Source organism: Acomys minous (genome assembly GCF_964271855.1).
Source record: "Acomys minous genome assembly, chromosome: 14".
NCBI lineage: Eukaryota > Metazoa > Chordata > Mammalia > Rodentia > Muridae > Acomys > Acomys minous.
This window is the reverse complement of record NC_140496.1, coordinates 62418156-62438466: the sequence shown is the minus strand read 5'-3', so window position 1 is coordinate 62438466 and position 20311 is coordinate 62418156. Positions and strand designations below refer to the sequence as shown.

The window sequence follows — 20311 nt, the reverse complement described above, 5'->3', positions numbered from 1 at the left end:
TGATGTGATACAGAAATGTATTTTCTCATATACAGAAAATACCAAAACTACAAAAAAAAACCTATTAGAACTAATAAATGAACCAAGCAAAGCCACAAGACACAAAATTAATATTCAATTCAAAGCATTTCTGTATTCCAGCAGCAAGTTGCCTGAAAAGAAATCAGCAAAGCAATTGTACTTGCAATAACTACCCAAAAAAAATGAATGTCTAGGAATAAATTTAACCAAGGAAACAGAAGGGTTCTACATTGACTACACACATTTCCAAAGAGTTGTTATATGCCAGGTGCTAGAAAGAGCTAACCCTTCCCTCAGAAGGTCTGTGGTGAAGGAGGGAGGGGAATGCCTATCAGCATCTAACTAAATGCAGGAGCACAGTCAACGCAGAAGGCTGCAGAGCTCAGAGGAAAGAAAAAAAATGAATTTTTAATGAACATTCGGGGAACTTCACTATGAAGATGACATTTGAGCCAAAACTTGAAGGAGAAGAAAGTTTTTCAGGACACTGAAGGCTGAGGACAGCATAGCCAAAGGACATCCAAAGAACAGATTGGCTTCCTACAGCTTCAGCACAAATTAGCCCAAAACTGGTAGCTTACCACAACAGAAATGCACTCTCATACATTCCAAGAGAGCAGAAGTCTAGAATCCCAATGTCTATCTTTCTGGAAACTCAGAGGACGAGCGACCCTGTGCTCCTCCTGCCTTTTGGTGGTCACCTGGCAACCCACGGAACTGCGTGGTTGGTAGCTGTGTCATCAACCCACACATCCTTCATCTCCAAGTCATCTCTGCGTCTATCTCTGTGCCCTCTCATCTTCTCACAGGACGCTTCCTACGAGGTCTGCCTTGAATCCACAAGAATTTTCTCCTGCTTTCTTAACTAGTTAGACCTACAAAGACCTCACTTTGAATAACATCCCAGTCTGAGGTTCTCAGTGGGTATGAATTTAAGAATAGGGACACATTTAATCTACTACCTATTGACTTCTGATGTGATACGTCATATTCAATATGCAAATTTTGTCTCCACCCACTCAGGCACTATGCTAATATTCCTGGATCCTGGCTAGACATGAACTCAAAGGTAAGGATGACCCAGACTCCATACGCAGTGCCCACCTCTTGAGAAAAGACTTATGGATGCCAACTTCAGGTGAAGAAGAAACCAGTATCCAACCTTCCAAGAAGCCAGAACTAAAACTCACTTCTTGGTTAGTGCCTGGTTTCCTGTCCATTCAAAGTTCAAGCTTCCATTTCAACATTTCTCAGTTTGCTAAGAAAACAAGTGATGCTCTCGGGCCCCTCCCCTCCCTCCTTCTCTCCTTACAACTGGGTACAGTGTGTTCTGAGCAGAGAGGAGGCTTCAGTGAGGTATGAAATGAAACAAATCCGCAGGCAAACAGCAAAGGAAGCTGGCATATTTTTAATATGCAGATACCATTTCAGGGGTTGTGGAGAAAGTTCGTCCTCTTTGTATCGAGAAACCAATGCTTTGGAAAGGGAGCCAGAGGTTGGGGGAGAAATACACCTCTCTCTGTCTCTCTCTCTCTCTCTCTCTCTCTCTCTCTCTCTCTCTCTCTCTCTTTCTCTCTCTCCCCCTCCCCCCCCTTCCTTGCAGCACAGCCATTTCTTAAGGAAGCAATTGATTAAAGACAGAGGGTAGAGAACGGGCTGTTCACACTTGCCAAATATTTCTAAAGGTTTCAAAATCACTCAAGGTGGTGGATTTTTTTCCCATAAAGTGTCTACAGAATCTGTCACCTTGTCACCCAGTGTTCAAACAGGGCAGTGTCTTGAGAAATGACTTTGTTCTCAGGATCTTTCACAGCCCTGGCCTGGCACAGCTTCTATTTTCGGCATCAGTGTGAAACTGCTGTAAAAACAGCTGCACCAGTTTTCAATGCACCAACTGACGAAAGCCAGGAGGAGCAGCCTTCATCACCCGTGTGCTCTACCTCTTCTGCCATGCACCCAGGAGCAGTCCAAGGGCTCGTGGCCTCTTAGCTGAAACAAGGGATTAGAGCCGTTGACTCTGGAGTCCTAAGAGGAGGGGCAGCCTCAGCACCACAGGCCTGGGAACAACTTCTAGTCCACACCTTCTCTCTCCCGATGGAGAAACTCAGAAGCAGAGAAAGCACTGACCTGCCAGGGGCTGCTGGACCCTTCACATTTGCTTTGTATTCTGCAGCTTGGGTCTGTCTTTGTTTGGGGTTGGGAGATACAGAAGTCACTTTCCTCACCATTGTGACAAAATACATGGCACAGCAACTTAAGGGAAAGGAGGTTTATGTTAGGCATGGCTTAGACAGAGTATGGCAGGAGCATTACAACAGCAGGACCAGCTCCTTTCTGTGGTCGTAGAACGATGAGGTACCTGAGACAGCTAGTCACATCATGGCAACAGTCCTAAAGCAAATAGATCTGCCATAAGCAGGAGGTAAGCTGGTACTCTCAAAGGCTTGGCCCTAGTAGCCTACCTCCATAAGCCTATCCACAGCTTCCTAATATGGTACTGCTAGCTTCAAACCATAGGAGAACCCTGGTGAGGACTGCAGGCTGTCTTCACAATAGAAGAGACCTCTATTGCCCATGCCTTGCCTAAACCCAGGGCCCAGGCATTTTACCTAAACTCTAATCAACCACACATATCTGCCTTGTCGAGTTGTTGGAAGATAGATGAGAGGTGGGTGGGTAGGTAGGTAGGTGGATGGATGGATGGATAGATGGATAGATAGATAGATAGATAGATAGATAGATGAGAGAGAGATCGAGGAGAGAGGGAGAGAGAGAGAGGGGGGGGGGAGAGAGAAGATGATAGATATGGTTTAAGGGATAGATAAATGGAGGGAAGATTTTTGCTTGATTTAAATTCTTAATTCAATTAAATAGTTATCCAACATCTTTTAAATACACTTATTTTTTTTTTCCTCCTAACTTACCAATAGTCTCTTTCCGTGGTGCAAACATATACAATCTCCAGACGAACAGACGTTGCTACTTCGCAAAGTGGAAGCAAGAATTAGACAGAAACAGGCACTTCAGAAATCGATAGGGATCTGGGATAATTCACTTGTAAAGTTTGGGGTTGCGTGAAATGAAAATTCAGTGAGAAGTGAGAAACACACTCTACCAAAAACAGTGAGTGACGGTGAAGCATCACGGTCCTAGCTGTGGACCCCTTGAGTTTGAATCACCTACAGAAGTTGAGGTTTATGGGATAAATCGGCTGCCTACATAAAACAATATAAAAAGCAGAAGAAAATCAAGGAAGGTCTTTATAAAAGAGCGTTTACTCCTAATAGCACTAAAGGGATCTTTACTTTTAATTAGGAATGGAAAACACCAATATTTAAGTTCTCAACTCTAGGACCCAAATGAAAAGTAAGGATTTGGTTTTTGTTTTTTTGTTTTTTTGTTTTTTTCTGTGTATTTGAAGAATACTTTTTTATCTGCTGAAACAGACCAAATCAAACTAAAGTTAGTTCTTGAAGATAGCTGAATTACAAGATTACTGTGATTTTCAGCCTCACACTGTTGCTTAGGTGAAAATTTAGGACATTGATTAGGCAATAGACAGAGCTAAAAATTGAAAGTGATATATAGGACAGATCGGATGACTCAGAGAGCACTGCACTTCTAAAGTGTATTGATCCTGGTCTCTGTTGTCAGCCATATCAGTCCCTCCTCCTGTATTCCGCTAGGCCACCGTGATAAAAAGCCCGCCATGATCTAACTTGAGGGCATGTATTAGTTAGACTTTTGTTTGCTATGGCAAAATAGCAGGCAGGAATAGCTTAAAGGAGGAAGAATTGATTTTGCTCACATTTACAGAGGTTTTAGTTCTCTGCAGGGTGGAGCAGTTTAACAGAGTAAAAAGCCTGAATCACTGTGGCCAGAAGAGATGGAGGGAGGGAGAGAGGGAGGGAGGGAGGGAGGGAGGGAGGGAGGGAGGGAGGGAGGCTGTGTGTATACCTGCTGGGCCTAGCGTTTCCCTTTTGTTCCATCCAGGCCCTGGGCTATAGGGTAGTCCCACTCACAATCAGGCAAATCTTCCCATTTTTACTAAGTCCTCTCTGGAAATGCTTTACTGACCAGACAATCTCAGTTCAAGCAAGTTGACAATCAGGATTCATCACCACAAGTCTATCCCTTATCAACTTGACACATTTATCTTACCTAAACCACAGCATCCCATCCTGGTCATCAAAAGACTCATGTCCAGCCGGGCGTGGTAGCTCATGCCTTTAATCCCAGCAGAGGCAAGAAGATTGATGTGAGTTCAAGGCTAGCCTGGTCTACAAAGTGAGTCCAGGACAGACAACGCTATATAGGGAAACCTTGTCTCGAAAAACAAAAACAAAAACAAAAACAAAAAAAAGCTCATATCTAAATTATAATGCAAAAAATAAAAAATAAATGCATTCAGTCTATCTGCAATAGGTTCCAACACTTTAATAGTTCCTACATTGCTCCAAAATCCAAGTTCGGAATGTCCTCTGAGACTCAAGGCAAACCCTTAGCTGTGAATTTTCAAAAAGAAAATTATATATCTTCAACATATAATGGCACAGGGTAAATATTTCCATCCCAAATAAGAGAGATTAGAAAATAATGAGAAAAGATGCAACTCAAATCAAACCAAAACCTGACAGAGTGACAGAGCAAACACAAATCCTATTGCTGCAAATCCAGCCTCCAGGGCATGGGAGTCAGGATGCTAACTCTGTGCACAGAGGCAACCCTGAGCCTATGACCTTGCTAGTTTCACACACACGGACTCTCTTTGAGCTAACACCGCTCACTGCCTACTGCTTTTGTTGACCTCCACCAGGCAAGAATAGGACCACTACCACAGTACTGAGTCAAGTTTGAAGCAAGTTTCATTAAATATGGCCAGAATGATAGACATTGGGCAGATCCATACCTGAGATTCCCAGAGAATGTCCCCCAAATCATTTTAGTCAGGAGCTTATAAAGTTGTGCAGTGGTTGCACACTCCTTTAATGCAAGCACTTGAGAGGCAGAGGCAGTTGGCTCTCTGTTCTACAGAGTGAGTTCCAGGACAGCCAGGGCTATACAGAGAAACCCTGTCTGGGGGCTTGGGGGAGGGGGGGGAGTAAAAGCCACAAGGCTACTTTCTTCTCACCTTCATCCAACTGGGGGCAAGCATACATCCTGATGTACCTCCCACCTACATGTGACCAAGCACACGCTGTGCAGTTGGGGCAACCAACCTTGTTTCCAAAAGTGAAAACAGGTGGCTTGGTTTTCTTACACAAACAGCCCCCAGCATTCCAGGAAGTTATCTGTCCTTGGGGCTTACAGGTTAGAGGCATTTTTGTTTTATTGATCTCTTAAGCACAGTAATTAAAACAACATAACTTTACCCCCTCACTCTTTTCTCAGTGGGCCGGGCAAGTTCCCAGCATCTCTAACTTATGGCTTCATCCTCATAGCCTCGTGCATTGCTCCATCAGAGGCTGCCTGAAGAGATCTTGACCCTGCCACACATTGTTGATCTTCCAGGCTTCCCTCTGGCATCTAGTGGAAGGCTCCAAGACCCCATAACTTTTATACTTTGTATGCCTGCAAAACTTTCAGCATATGGGTGATCCCAGGCCCTTGGGACCCTGGACAATGGCTGCTGCAGCCTCTGAATGCCTGGGTAGTGGAATGTGGGTAAACACTCCTGAAGGTAGGCCTGTCTGAGCAAGGTGGTGCTTATGCAGTCTCTTCTCAGAGCAAAGTCTTTCACATGAGTCAAAAATTCTGCGTTCTTGATCCTGTTGTGAGTGGAGTCTGGCCATTTCCTTCAACATACCTGTCCGACTGTCAGGATTCAGCATACGTGTTTTCTTCCTATTAACCCTGATCTCTTCAACGAGCATGCTCTGTGTCTACATTTTTAAAAAGCCAAATTGAATATTCTCAATATCTTTTTCCTCTGTTTTGTTCCCAGCTCTCACTATAAAACCAAATAAAAGCAGCTAGCAATAAACTAAGCTATAGCTTACATGCTGGGTTGACTTGAAAGGTCCCCTACCACTTTAATAGTCTGTCACCATGAAGTCCAGCTTCACCCAAAGTTGCAGGACAAGGACAAAATGAAAACAAGGTGCTTGCTAAACTATTCTGTCATATATATATATATATATATATATATATATATATATATATATATATATGTCTTCTAGTCTAATTCCCAATAGAGTTCTTGTTCCTATCTGAAACCCCATGAGCCCAATCTCTACTGTACACATTCCTATTTGTTTTCTGGTCTCTGGTTTCCTATCAGAATTGCCCATTAAGTTGTTTATAGCACCCTAGCATGCATCACTAAAGTTTTTCAAACTCCTCCCATAAGCCAGTGCCAAAGGCTCTGGACAATATGACCAGGTAGTCACAACAACGACCCCACTCGTGGTATGAATTTTGTGTGTTAAACTCTTCGTCACTGTGCCAAAATACCTAAGAGGAAGACTCCAAGTGAGGAGGACATTTTTGCTCAGAAACTTCAGGCTACGGTGGCGTGAAAGGAGCAGAAGAGTTTGCAACATGTTGCCCAGGAAGCGAGATGAGAGTCCCTGCCGCTGCTGCCTTTCTCTTTCTCTTCTTTTATTCCATCAAGCCCTTCCTGTCCCCACCTACAAGATAGTGCCCGCCACATTCAATTAGAGAGCATTTTCCTTCCTTAGTTGATCCTGTCTATAAATGTCCTCTCAGATATTCCCAAAGGTATGTTTTTACTAATCCCTTGAGTATTTTTCAATCCAATCAAGTTGAAAATTAGGATTCATTATGACATCACATTAACTGGCAAAGAGAAATCAATTATTTTCATGCCCATCCTCCCTCCTCGCTACCTCGACAACTGCTGTTTGATCTCTGCACATCCCTAGGACAGGATGGAGTAAGGAGTGAAGCATATATCTCATGTCCCTACCTAAGACAGGAAATAAAAAGCTAATAGACAAAAATGCACGGCTTTGATACTTGACACTGACAGAGATCTGGGCAGCTTATGAAGCCGTACATTCTAAGAATGCCGCATCAACATGGCAAAAACACAACCTTAGAACTAGCTGGGTTGACTAATACGGTGGCTCTGCACTACTATTTGCACATTTGGAGAACTAGGAGGCATTGTAATTGTTTGCTAGATAAGCTGACAGAAACCAGGACTCATCGGTGCCTTGTATTAAATGCAGTTTTGATTCTAGAAATTACAGAGTATAATTTAGAAGAAGTAAATTCAAAGGCCTAAGGAGACAAAAAAAAAAATGTGGAGTGGGATTATCATTGAGTGCCTGGTTACTCCTAACTGTATCTCTCAAGTCCCAAGAGTACTTAGAACTTGATACTGTCATCAAGACGATGGTGAATACGTTAGTGATGGGAGTCCCTACATTTTTATAAAAAGTGTCTCTTCTCTCTCTGTGAACAAAAGATACTGGAGAGAAGCTCCGGCTGGAAAGAATATGCACATTTTCAATCACATTGAGTATTATGAAACAGTTCAGGCTAGAAAGAACCATAAATGACAGAGGCGCATTGAGCTTGGCTATTGTACCAAACAGTGAACAGTCGATCACAGGCATCTGGGCATGGCAGTTTATTGAGGTTTCAGAATAAAGAGAGATGAACACATCTGTGAGATCCTTATTTTTATTTGACAGACCTGACATACAGAAGTCTGACCTTTGTCATCGTAATTGAGAATTACAGGCCTACAGAATAAAGTGGATAACAGACTGTATTCATTTACCATCAGTAAAACTCACCAACTCTTCACTTCCTCCTTTCTCCCAACTGTCCTATTGAGACTTCCTGGGAGACCATTCTTTTCTCCAAGAACCAAGTCAACATACCCTCTTCTGCCGCCCATCACCTGACCGGATGAGGATCTTATGTCCAGGCTGAAGCCAGTTTGCAACCACACAGGAAGTAAATCAGCAGTAAGAGGGACAGAGCAAAGGGCAGAAAGAGCTCAGGTCTTCAGATAGTTAGATAGATATATGATAGGTAGGTAGATAGATAGATAGATGATAGATAGATGATAAATAGTAGATAGATGATAGATAAATACATAAATATATGATTGATGGATAGATAGATGATAGAAAGATAGATAGTTGATAGATAATACATAGTGTCCCGTCCAGCAGGACCAGTAATTACGGGGTCACGAGGGGAGCCATACCTGAAAAGATGGGACGAGAAAGAAGGAGACGAGACCAAGTAGAACTCCTATCAAGGTCTGTTTATTGAATCGAAAGCAAAAGCTTATATAGGGTGGAAGCAGGAGCCAAGCAGTAGGGGAGGGGTCTGAGAATGCCTCCAGGTGATCTCAGCAGGGGAACATCCTGTGGTTCATCTTGAAACAATTCCTATCTTATTTTAGCTAACTATCTCTTGGAAAGTCCCGAGCCAACCCGGCTAAACAACATCTGCAGGGGGTAAAAGGAGGAAGTCTGCTAAACAACATCCGCAGAGGTCGAAAGGAGGAGGTTATGCAGAGGTCGAAAGGAGGAGGTTATGCAGAGGCTGAAATGAAGTTTAGCTTTGGAATGGGGCATCAGAATTTTGCCTCAGCCAGTAGATTCTTTTAGCCTTGAATGACCCTGGGCTGGCTCCGGACAACATAGATGATAGATAGATACATAGATAGATAGATAGATAGATAGATAGATAGATAGATAGATAGATACAGACACACAGAAAGACAGATAAATAGATGTAGATCATATAACATACATGTGATGTGTGATGACAATAAAACTAGATGCAAAGCTGGCTGGAAGAACAGAGAAAGAGAGGAAAAGAAAGTGAAAGATGAGGGGCAGGGGCATGGAGGAAAATATGTTCAGCATACACCATATACTTGTATGTCAATATCCTTATTAACACTTCTATGGCTTCCACGGGAGGCCTACACACCGCCGCCGTGTCTCTAGGGATCCCTGAGAAGTTCCAGCACATTTTGCGAGCACCCAACACCAACATCGATGGGCGGTGGAATATAGCCTTTGCCATCGCTGCCATTAAGGGTGTGGGGAGGAGATATGCTCATGTGGTGTTGAGGAAAGCAGACATTGACCTCACCAAGAGGACTGGAGAACTCACAGAGGATGAGGTGGAGCGTGGGATCACCATCATGCGGAATCCATGACAGTACAAGATCCCAGACTGGTTCTTGAACACACAGAAGGGCATGAAGGATGGAAAGTACAGCCAGGTTATTGCCGATGGTCTGGACAACAAGCTGAGGACTTGGGGTGACTGAAGAAGATCAGAGCCCACAGGGGTCTGTGCCACTTTTGGGGCCTTCATGTGCAAGGTCAGCACACCAAGACCACTGGCCGCCGGGGCCGCACTGTGGGTGTGTCCAGGAAAAAAATGAGTCTCTGGGCCTTTGCTGTTATAAATAGTTTATATACCTGAAAAATAAAAAAACAGTTCTAGGTATAGCAAGTATGTATAATAAAGTTGTAAAAATAAGTAAGACATTTGTTATAAAAAGTCAAAAATAGCAACCAAGATAAACAATAACAACAACAAATCAGACAGTGGCTTTGAATACTGCCTGCACGTTCAGACTGACTGGCGAATCTTAAAGAACCTCAATGCGCAAGCAGCACACAAACCAGGTAAATCCAACTGCTGGGTATCGTTTTAACATCTCCAGATGATTCCTATATGAACCAGCATCTTCACAATGAGCTTGGCATTTTAAGTATTTCTGGAAAAGAAGGGGCTAACTTGATGGGTCCAGGCGCCCTCTCCTCTGAAGGGCCTAGTGGCTCCCCCAAGCTGCACAAGGGCTGGTCTCCACTGGGTTGCACTGTCATTGGAGGACCAGAGTCTGGAGAGGCTTAGACCACTGCTATTACCATCACGTGCACACAACACTGAGCACGTCTCCAAGCTGACAAATGAGCTGACTCCTCAGTTTACTTAGTTTTCTCTTTTGTAGTTCAGACGTGATGAGGAAGCCTTCACCAATAGGACACTCTGCAGTGCCACTTTGGACCTGGGGATAGGAACTCCCTAAATTGGAGAGGAAGCTCCAAGAAGCCACTTCTTGGGATCAGGTAAGACTCAGACTGACTCTCGGGGCCAGGAACTCCTCATTCAAAGAAAAACTGTTTTATGGAAGAGATGGGAGATGCAAGCTTGAAACCAATGTGGACCTTAGAGGCATGTTTCTCAACCTGTGGGTCACGACCCCTTAGAGTTTGTATAGTAAATATATTTTTATATCAGATATTTGCATTACAATTCATAACAGTCGTAAGATTACACTTGCAGAGTGGCAACAAAATAATTTTATGGTTGGGAGTCACCACAGAACAAAGAACTGTATTAAAGGGTCAAAGCATTAGGAAGGTTGAGGACCACTGCCTCAGAGCGTATAGCAGCAAGAAGTAAAGCAGCAGTGGTGTGAGAGGCAGCATGAGTGATGCCTGGGCTGGGCTTCCAGAGCTCTGGGGTCCAAACCAATTCTGTCACCAACAACTGTTTGGCCTTGACACATCTCCTTCTCTCTGGTTGCACCTGACTCTTCCATAGAATGAAAGGAATGAGTTATAGGTATCTGAGATGCCTTCTAGTTTCATTGTCTATGAGCCTGGGCCTTCAGGAGGGAGAGAGAGAGAGATGTGCATTAGTTCTCCATTTAACTGGGCATCCCTATGGAAAGGACTAGAAGATTCCTTGCCGCAAGGGAGTGAGTAGAGGTGTGTGTTAGAGGTTAGATGGGAAAAGTGAGGAAGATGGAGTTGGGGAAGATGCATCTAACCCTGCCCAGCCTCACAGGACTCAGCAGAGCCATGCTGCCAGCCCCCTGGGAATTCTGTTCTGGGCCTGGAGAATTGAGGAAGGCAAAGCAAAAACCCCAAAGGTGCCAAGGCTGAGCCTGATTCCAATTTGAAGCTGTCAGAACTGCAGTTTGAATTCTGATCAGTCTTGGTCTCAGGGGGTTCGGGGCTTCTCGCGGAAGCCGGAGGAAATTACTCACTTGGATAAACCCAAATTAGACTTGGGAAAGTGTTCCGTTTCTCCTTACCCCTGGTATCTGGAGGGCTTCTCCGCTGACCTGTTCCCCCTCCTCTTCCTTGCCTCCCTCCAGCCACTTCACGTCACAGTGCTGGAAAGTTCTGGAGCCTTTGCGATCTCTGGAGCTTAACAGACACGTGAGAGGTTACGCTGAAACCTAGCAATGAGGGGGCGTGGGTAGTGTGAGACCCGTTCACAGGGATAATGGGCATACAAAAAGGAAAGAAGGAAGAAGGAAGGAAGGGAGGGAGGGAGGAAGGAAGGAAGGACGGAAGGAAGGAAAAGAAACCAGTGAGTCCCTCAGTCAGACTGAGACTGAGTGGAGACATTAGGAAAGTTTTGTTTGTTTGTTTGTTTGTTTGACTCTTCAGTGAAGGGTTCTCCCCGCTTCTCCCTCCCCCCTCCCCCCTTCCCTCCCCCCTCCTTTCTCCCCTCCCTCCCTAGATTCCCTCTTTGTTTGTTTGTTTGTTTTTGTTTTTGAGACATGGTTTCTCTGTGTAGCCCTGGCTGTGCTAGACTCGCTTTGTAGACCAGGCTGGCCTCAAACTCACAGAGATCCGCCTGCCTCTGACTAGGCAGGGTGAGAAGGAGGTTGATCATAGGAGCAACAGGGACTTCTCATGCACCATGCCCACTCTTGTGTCCTACCTTTGCCTGACTGGACTGAGGGTTGAACGCTTAGACCCAGACTGAGTTCCATCGGGTTCTTGAATCTAGAATGAAGGCGTGAGCGCAGTCCCAGGGAGAGCAGCAGGCAGCTGAAGCTCTTGGAATTCATTGTCCTGGAGACAAAGTCCAAGGCTCTATATACTAGGAATGACCCTGCAGCTGCTATTCCTGTTCGGATTTCTCTTCTGTTTCATGACAATACCCTTCACCTTGAGCTGGCTGGAGGCAGCTCTAATGAAACGTAATTGATCTTAAAAAAAAAAAAAAGTCCCCTAAAGCCCGTCCTTTCCCACTGGAAGTCTCTAGCTTTTTCAATACTCTTCTCCCTTGGTCTGGACTTAATTTCCCAATCTGTGGTAGACAGGAAGAGTGGCTGCATCACCTCCTCTATTTGAACACCAGGTCCCAGTTGGTAGAAGTTCCCAGCTGGGAAGGGTCGGGAGGTGTGGTCTTGTTGGAGGAGGTCTCTCCCTGGGGCCAACTTTGAGCCTGTCCTAGTGCCTCTCTCTGCCTCCCAACTGCAGCCATTCCTGCCACCACACCTTTTTTCTCTGCTATCGTGGACTCTGACCCTTTGAAACTGTAAGCCCGATTAAAGGCTTTCTTATTTAAGTTACCTTGGTATTTTGGCACAGCTAACTCCCACCCTTTCCTCAGACCACAAGTGACCAGCACCAGCATTTTCTAGCCAAGCATCTCCTGCACCCTTCCCTGGGAGTGATTCCCCTGGCACCAAGTTCTTTCCCTGTGGAAATGTGCAGCGTGCTCACCTGTCTCTGTCCCGGTGTCAATGGGCTAATTACTTAAAACAAAGCTGTAGCTCCTTGAGGCTTTTTGGACGTTCTACCTCCAGCACATGGTATTATGCCTAAGACACAGGAAGCACACAGTAAATATTTATTGAATAAATAAGTGAATAAATGAAGACATACACAGTAATCTTCTTCCCTCCTTCTCACAGTAAAATAATAGAAATTAATTACCTGGTACAAATTATTATTCATCTCAGAATACAGCCAGTCAGTCAATAAATTAGGACTAATTGGAGTGCCAAAATCTGTACTAAGCTGTGCAGCTTGGACAAACACGCAAAATACCCGGAAGACAGGAAGAAAACGGCTTCCTCACGGAGACTGTGACTTGTAATGGGTCCCACTAAGTTTCTTTTTCCCGGATCTGAAGCACTCTGTGCCTCCACTTTCCATATCTTGAGAATGGACAGTTAAGAGTTACTGTTAATGGGCAGTGGGGCTGTAGCTTAGAGGTGAACCACTTGCCTTATATGCCAAGTTCGATCCCCAGCACTACAGGAAAAAAAAAATTACCATTAATGATTTATTAGGTTTGCAACTGGCTCTGAATCAATGAGCAGATACTTCTAGAATCTTGCTCGACCCAAATGAGGCAGAAAGCTTTGGATAAAATTCCACTTTCTGTCTGGCTAATGCTGCAGGCTTGTGGCTACTTCACCACCTCTGCCTTACATCTGGCTCAGAAGAGCCACTGTGTAGATCACAGGCCGAGAGGCCCCAAGGTAGTGGTAGGCAAGAGGGAGGTCTTTGAGGTTTTTCTCATGAAAACTGGTTCCTACCATCTGGGGGGGGGGGGGGCTCTTTCCTGCCCCGAAGCTAGCAATTACAGGAACCAAATTCTCTCTCGCAAGAGGTACTGTGGCTCTGGTGTCATTTTAACATACAATAAATTGTGCTGCCCATCAGGCTGCTAGAGGCCAGCCCTTGCTGGCAGGGTTCCTATGGCTCCCAGAAGGGGCCTGTGCAGATGTGAAGAGAAGTCAGCCAGCTGCAGCCAAAGCCAGGAGTCACCCCCACTGGCTGAGGGAGTGTCATCCTGTCATGCGAGGGCCCAGAGCATGCCTGAAAGGGCACAGCTTCAAGCTGGCACCAGCGACAGTTCTGCCAGACCTGTCTTCTATTTGTCAAATCCCAGCAGAGAGGAGAATAAACAATTCAAAGCAGTACAGAGTGAAACCATGCCACAAATGTGATGTCTATTATTCCAGCCTGTAGGGGTGTGTGTGTGTGTGTGTGTGTGTGTGTGTGTGTGTGTGTGTGTGTGTATGTGTGTGTGTGTGTGTGCGCGCGCACTCGCGCATGTGTCATTGGCACTGCCCAATCATTTCATCATCTCCTGCCTGGATGGTTTCGGTACCTTTTTCATAGTTTTCATGACTCCATATCTCCTGCCTAGGAGCTCCTCTTTCAGGGCTAGGGATTTGGTCCATTGGGTAAAAGTGTGAGGACCTAAGTTCAGATCCTCAGAACACTTAATGATGCATAGCTCGAGCCCTTAGGGCTACTGCTGAAAGATGAGAGACAAAGACAGGAGAATTCCCCCATGTCTTGTGACCCAGCTAGCCTGGGCTATGCAGATAAAACAAAACAAAACAAACAAAAAAAAAAAAAAAGAAAACAAGAAAGAGGCCTTGTCTCAAGCAGAGTGGAAGGCAAGGACAACTCTGGCTTTCACACTGGCATTTATGCACCCACAGCTATGCCATTAATGTGCATACACAGACCATATACACCCTCATATATATCTTTTTTTTAAAAAAAACTCTCAATGTTCATAAAACTTTCTTCTTTGGCACCCTGTACTCCCACCAAACTGAGCACATCTCCACTGCAACGGACATGCCCATTTGAAATATTTATACCCTATGGGATCTACAGGGTCTATCTGAAATATTCCCTTTTATGACAGCCCCCTCCATGCTCACTATGCAACCCCAGAAGTTAGGAAAAAATACCACCCATACTTACCCACTGCCTATCATGTGCTTTCCGCTTTAGGTGCACCCGGCTGATACTATTAGTACTGCCGGGTTTTTTTTTTTTTTTTAGAGATGGGAGAACTAAGGTCTACGTAACATGTCCAAGATCATAAAACCCACCAGCTACACAACCAGAGCTCAAACCCAGAACTGCTGGCTTCAACATACTCCATAATCACCGCACAGCATTCTCTCTTTCACCCAGAGGGGTGAGCTGGGATAGTGCAGCTCCTATCACCCAGGTGAGTTGATAACCTAAGCAGTGATGGATGAATTGCGATGCCGCAAAGACTTTCGCCAGGGCCCTTCGCCCTTGGAGCCCTTCCTCAGTTTCCGGAGCCACCCTGGAAATGGTTTGGGTTTTGTTTTTGTTTTTTTGCAAAACATCCTACTGTGCTACATTTTAGCCAAGTTTTGTCCTAGCAGTCTCTTTCCTAACCTCTTTCCATCACTGGCTGTGTCCAGAGTAGCCTTGGACACTTAAGGATACAGAACAAGGGGAAGTGAATTGGGGAGTTTGTTGTGGGTTCTTTATATTCATGCAGCTCATAGCTGGAGCTGGAGTTAAGCTGGAGCCGTGCTGTTCTGTGGAAATGACTCTGGGGGAAGTTCCGCCTTTTCTACCAACTAACTCCAACCCACTCGGCTTCACGGCATGGCGGTGCAGGAGCAGAGGTAGCACTGTGCACGAAAATAATCATGACTTCTCATCCCGGCCTTTACCAAAGTTCTCTCTGAGTCACAGCACAAACCTGTAGCTCTGTCCCCAAAAACAAATATATCAGTGAGTAGAGTCTCATGTTTTATGAATCCTATCAATAATTCAAAACAGACTTGATCAATTGTGTTAGAAGAAAGACAGGATTATCTTTTTTTATTCTGCCTTGAGGACATGACATGCCAAAACTGTTGTCACATGAGGGAACATCAAAGAGTGTGCAACCTAAAAAGTAGCAAGAAAGTACTGGAGAAATGTGCCAGCCACCTAATTAATTTTTTTTTCATTCTTGCTACTTTTCTGGTTTTGTGCTGTCTATCTGCTTTTGAGATGTATAGTTTATAATTGTCTATTTTTAAATGTTTGTTATTATATTTATGTACAGAAAACTTAGCAGTGTACATTTAACCCAGTTTAGTGGTGAATTCTTTTTTTCTTTTTCATTTGGGATATTTTATTTCAGCAGAAAATGCAAAAAACAAAACCCCAAAACGAACAACAACAACAAAATTCCAGAGAAAGTTTAGTTCTTATAACCCTTTCAATTACAAGATTAACTCACTCTGTTTCTCCAGTCTCTGGCTTATATACTGTGTGGTTAATCAAATGTGTTAACAAGTACCTCCTAATAAATAGCATGGAATTAATTTATTCATATTACATCTAAATTGTTATCCCATCCCTTGTATCCTCCCACTCCTCCCTCCTTCCCATTTTCCCCTTACTCCCCTCCCCTATGACTGTGACTGAGAGGGACTTCTCCCCCTGTGTATGCTCATAGGGTATCAAGTCTCTTCTTGGTAGTCTGCTATCCTTCCTCTGAGTGCTGCCAGGCCTCCCCATCCAGGGGACATGGTCAAATATGGGGCATCAGAGTGACAAGTTCTTTAGCCTTCGCCTTTTCCAGTTTGGCAGTGCGAGGCACAGATTTAGGACCCAGGACATTGCCTCCCCAGTAGCAATGGATCTCATCCTATCTGTCTTTGAATTGGTCCTAATAGCGTCCACCAGCTTAGTCAGAGCACCCTTATCTTCTGAGTTAACCTGTGTGAAGGCAATAGTGGTGCAATTCTTCCTGTGGACCAGTCGCCCCAGCCTGGCCTTTCCCTTGAGGATGCAGTAGGGGACCCCCATCTTTTGACACAGGGCAGGTAGGAAGACCACCAGCTCAATGGGGTCTACATCGTGGGCAATCACCACCAGCTGAGCCTTCTTGTTCTCCCCCAAGGTGGTGACTCTGTTGACCCCTGCTTGAAGGACAGGTGGTCTCTTAGTTGGGACGCCCCCTTTCCCAGCAGCTTTCTTCTCAGCACACACCAGTAGCCTTAGCTTCTGCTTTGTCGCTGGCCTGTACTTGGGGGCAAGCTTAAGCAACTGGGTGGCTGTTTGCTGGTCCAGGGCCTGGTTAATGGCAGGAGGGGCTTTGAGCCGCTTATAGAGAATGGCCCTTTGCCGCTGCAGCCTGGTGTAGCGGGGCCATTTAACAAAACAAGTGAGCTCTCTTTTGAGCTAGATGTCCTACCCAATGCCAAAGTTCCTGGGCCTCTTCTCAAACATAGGATTGGCCACCTTTTTGGCCTCCTGTTCTTCACCACAGTGGGAGCCAGGGCCACCTTCTTCCTCTTGGCCTTCTTTCCCATGGGCATCTTGCTGGGCTGGGGGAGAAAGCTATCTACCGTTTTCTTTGTAATAAACATCCCATTTTATACCTAGCTCTGTATCCACAATTTTTATTTCTTTTTCTTAAATAACTTTCCTCCTACTCGATTGCAGTTTGCCCTTCCTTAGAAAAAGCCCCAGATCTGCCCCCATGAATCCTGGTTTTGTTTGTTTGTTTGTTTGTTTGAAACCAGCACCCTTGCTGTACAGATCTCACTTCACCTTCTAAGTGCCCTTCCCATGCAGCTGCAGCGCTGACTCTGCTCTGACACGACGCACTCCAGGACCACAGCTGGAGCCTCTCTGAAGGGGTCCACATGGGTACACATATTTATGGTCCTGTTTTATCTCTTTCCAGGGACCCTTCTCAAGGCCTTACAGAGACTTGGTAGTGTCTCCAAAGAAGAGCCTCCTCTAGAGACAAGAGGGTTAGAGTGGACAAGGAGGGAACCCTGCGGTCCTGGTCTGTGCGCTGGGCACGGCAGAATATGGCTCTGATGTTGCTCTCCATGTGTTCAGATAGCACCCGTTAGAGCCTTCCTTCCTCTCTGCCTGCATCTCAGGTGCTGAAGTGCATTTTCAGTCTCTATGACCTCCCTCTTCTCCCTCCCCTTCTATCTCCCAGCTGTGCTAATTTGACTAATACTGATATGGCAGATCTTTGAAAGGAGCAAGAGTGAGAACATAGCAAGTACTCACAGTACCAGGATTTTTCCATCCCAAGAAATGCCAGGGAGAGGCCCTGCAGACAGACAGGGAGTATTCAAGGGGAAAATCAGACCCAGGCAGTTTCTGCATGGTTTGAGCCAGGAACAACCTGATACACTCGCATTCCCTGAAAGCGGGGGCCAGCCTCATCAGTGGCCTGCGAGATGAGAGGCCCTCCAGGGAGGGAAGCTACAGCAATGAAATCCATCTCAAAGATCAGAAGGTGTGGTCCCCGCCCAGGAAATGAGTCTACCAGCCAACTAGATGGGGATGAGAAGAAAGAGTATTGGAATCACACAATTTCTGTCTGGCTAAATTAATTGTTACATTCGTCTAAATGGATGAGACATTTTAATTAGCGGGGTCTGGCTGTTTACCGAAATTGAATATTTGGCATGTGGGTGTTATGTGCACATGTGTGTTTGTTGTAGTGGAGCCCACACTGGAGCAAATCTGCACCGATTTCCTTTCTCCCAGGGTGGAGGGAATGGCAGTGTGGAGGAGCCAGCCTCCTCCCTGCACACCCTCATCTCTGAGCCGCAGCCCTCACCTGGCCACCAGAGAGAACTCCGCAGCTGGAGAAAACATCTGTGGGCTTACAGAGCAGAAAGGGGAGGTGAGGGAGAAACACTTGAAGTGAGAACGCCCACTTGGTCTGTACCGGGTTTGGAAGTCTCCCAGATAAGCCTGTAGAACGTGGGCCCCCAGGGGGCAGCAGAGGACCAACCCTTGGGTAGCCAGTTGCCTAGCTACTCCATTGTGGCCAGAAATGTGGGATCCGGAAGTGACAGGGAAGAAGAGCAATCTAGTGAGAGTGCAATTCAAACCACCTGGGGGCTTCAGGGGCCAGTGCCAGTAGTCAGGAAGAAGATCCAAATTTGGGGAGGAAGAAACAAGCTGGGGCAATAAGAGGACCCACCGTGCAATTCAGAATCCTGGAGCAAGCCCACCATGGTGCTGGGCCTGTAGCGTGAACAGAAAATAAGATGGACCCTACCACCGTAGACGACGCTATCTGTAACAAATGTAGAAATATTCCTGGAGATGTGGGAAGCTAGAGAGTTTGCTGGAGCCCACCTGCCAAGAGTACTGCAGGGGTTAGTGGGGTGGGTATATGGCTGAGCCTCGGTGAGACCACATGGGGCTAGAGACAGGTTGGATAAGTTCAAAAAGAGTTCAGAGAGACAGGTAGCAAAAGCCGGACATGCCCCTGTAATGTATACCAGACTGTTAAGCTTGGACTTGGACTTCACTGGTGAGATACACATGCATGGCTGGGAACAGCACTGAGTGGCTGGGACCAACACTGAAGAGGCAAGGCCTGGCCCCCAGCTAGAGACACAAAGCTCTCAGCCTTAACCAGAAAGGAGAAGAATCCTGATGCCAGCAGGCGCCCAGTCTACACCCAGTCTGTGTCACTAAAATACCAGAGTCGGGTAGGGGACCTCCTCTCTTCCCCCTCCACCTGCCTCCCTCAGGCTCTGAAGACTTAGAGGCCAAGCAGGCCTAGAACATCTTTTTTCAAGAAAGTGTTTTTCTGCCTTCCCCAAGCTGGACCAAGGAAGGAGCCTCAGCCTAGAAACAGAAAAACAAAGACTTTGATTCTGCCTCTTTTCACTTCAGAGGCTGTCACTAAGCTCCGTCTTGCATCTGTTATGAAAGATGCCGCAGCGCTGCTCGTGGCTGCCCAGTCGGCAGAGTGAAGGCAATGAGACTGTCTCTAGACAGGAGAAGATAATCTCGTTTTCCCTGCCTTTTTGATCATGGGAGCGGGGGGGGGGGGGGGGGGGAGAAATTTCATGCAACTTACTCCTTTATACTGCAACTGACGTTAATGGTTACTTAACATTTCTTGAGTGCTGAAGAGCTGCGAGGGATCGATGGGTCTCTCTTGAGCTTGGGAGCTGGATTGGGCGTGAAGTCAGCACCAAGCAGTTTCAGAGAAAACTAACTTCCCGATGATCTTACCCGGGCCACACGTCTCTGGGCTGGAGTGTGAAGAGAGTGCACAGCAAAGAGAGAGGCGTGGCCAAGCTTCGTGTCTCTCTCCCACCAGCCACTTGGGAACCTGGCCCTGCACTTAGTGAATCCCCACTTCACACTGCCGGCACCGCCACCTCTGATCACATCCAAACCATTTCTTCTTGCTATCTGTGGAAGAGGAAGGGTGATTGACAGCTAAAGCCATCAGACCCGCCCTCTCTGAGGAGAGGGGGCCTGAAAACGTTTGTGTCCTATCAGTCTTCTAATCATTCCCCAGCCCAGAACATCTGACCCACACCCCTCCTGTGTAGATATGGGAGCCACAAATGGAATACACTTGAATGAATTACTCTCTCCTCTGGTCTCTCTCTCTCTCCAGGAGAGGAGGCTGAGCTCAGTGCCCCAACTACAGGATGGAGGCTCACCAAAGAAAGCCAAAGGAAACCAGAGCCGCGGGAGCTGTGGTGGAAAAAAGAGTGAGGATGGAGTGAAGACGGAAGGAGGTTGAAAGACACTGCTTTAAGGGGTGTTTTAAGTGCACTAGATTGCTTCTTGGGAGCCTTCAACAGAAAGCCACTTGAAATGACAAGGCTGAGTGCCTTGGATGGGAGAGCTATAGAAGGGAGCTGCCTCTCTAGAGGCTGGTGTTAGTGGGAGCCTGTGAAGTGGTCTGTGAGGCGCCAACAGAAGCCTGCCCTAGGATGGTACTAGCAGCTTTGCGG

At 46.0% G+C, this 20311-nt stretch overlaps 1 long non-coding RNA gene and 1 pseudogene across 2 annotated transcripts; both read left to right on the top strand.

Annotated features, from left to right (window-relative positions):
* Window positions 1-1655: 1655 nt before the first annotated feature.
* Window positions 1656-20108, top strand: LOC311582701. The gene is made up of 3 exons (XR_014774200.1): window positions 1656-2443; window positions 9980-10097; window positions 19969-20108. It is a non-coding gene; the product is annotated as an uncharacterized lncRNA (long non-coding RNA).
* Window positions 8865-9447, top strand: LOC311583070 (small ribosomal subunit protein uS13-like; annotated as a pseudogene). Its single transcript has one exon. The product of its transcript is annotated as a small ribosomal subunit protein uS13-like (transcript).
* Window positions 20109-20311: the final 203 nt, after the last annotated feature.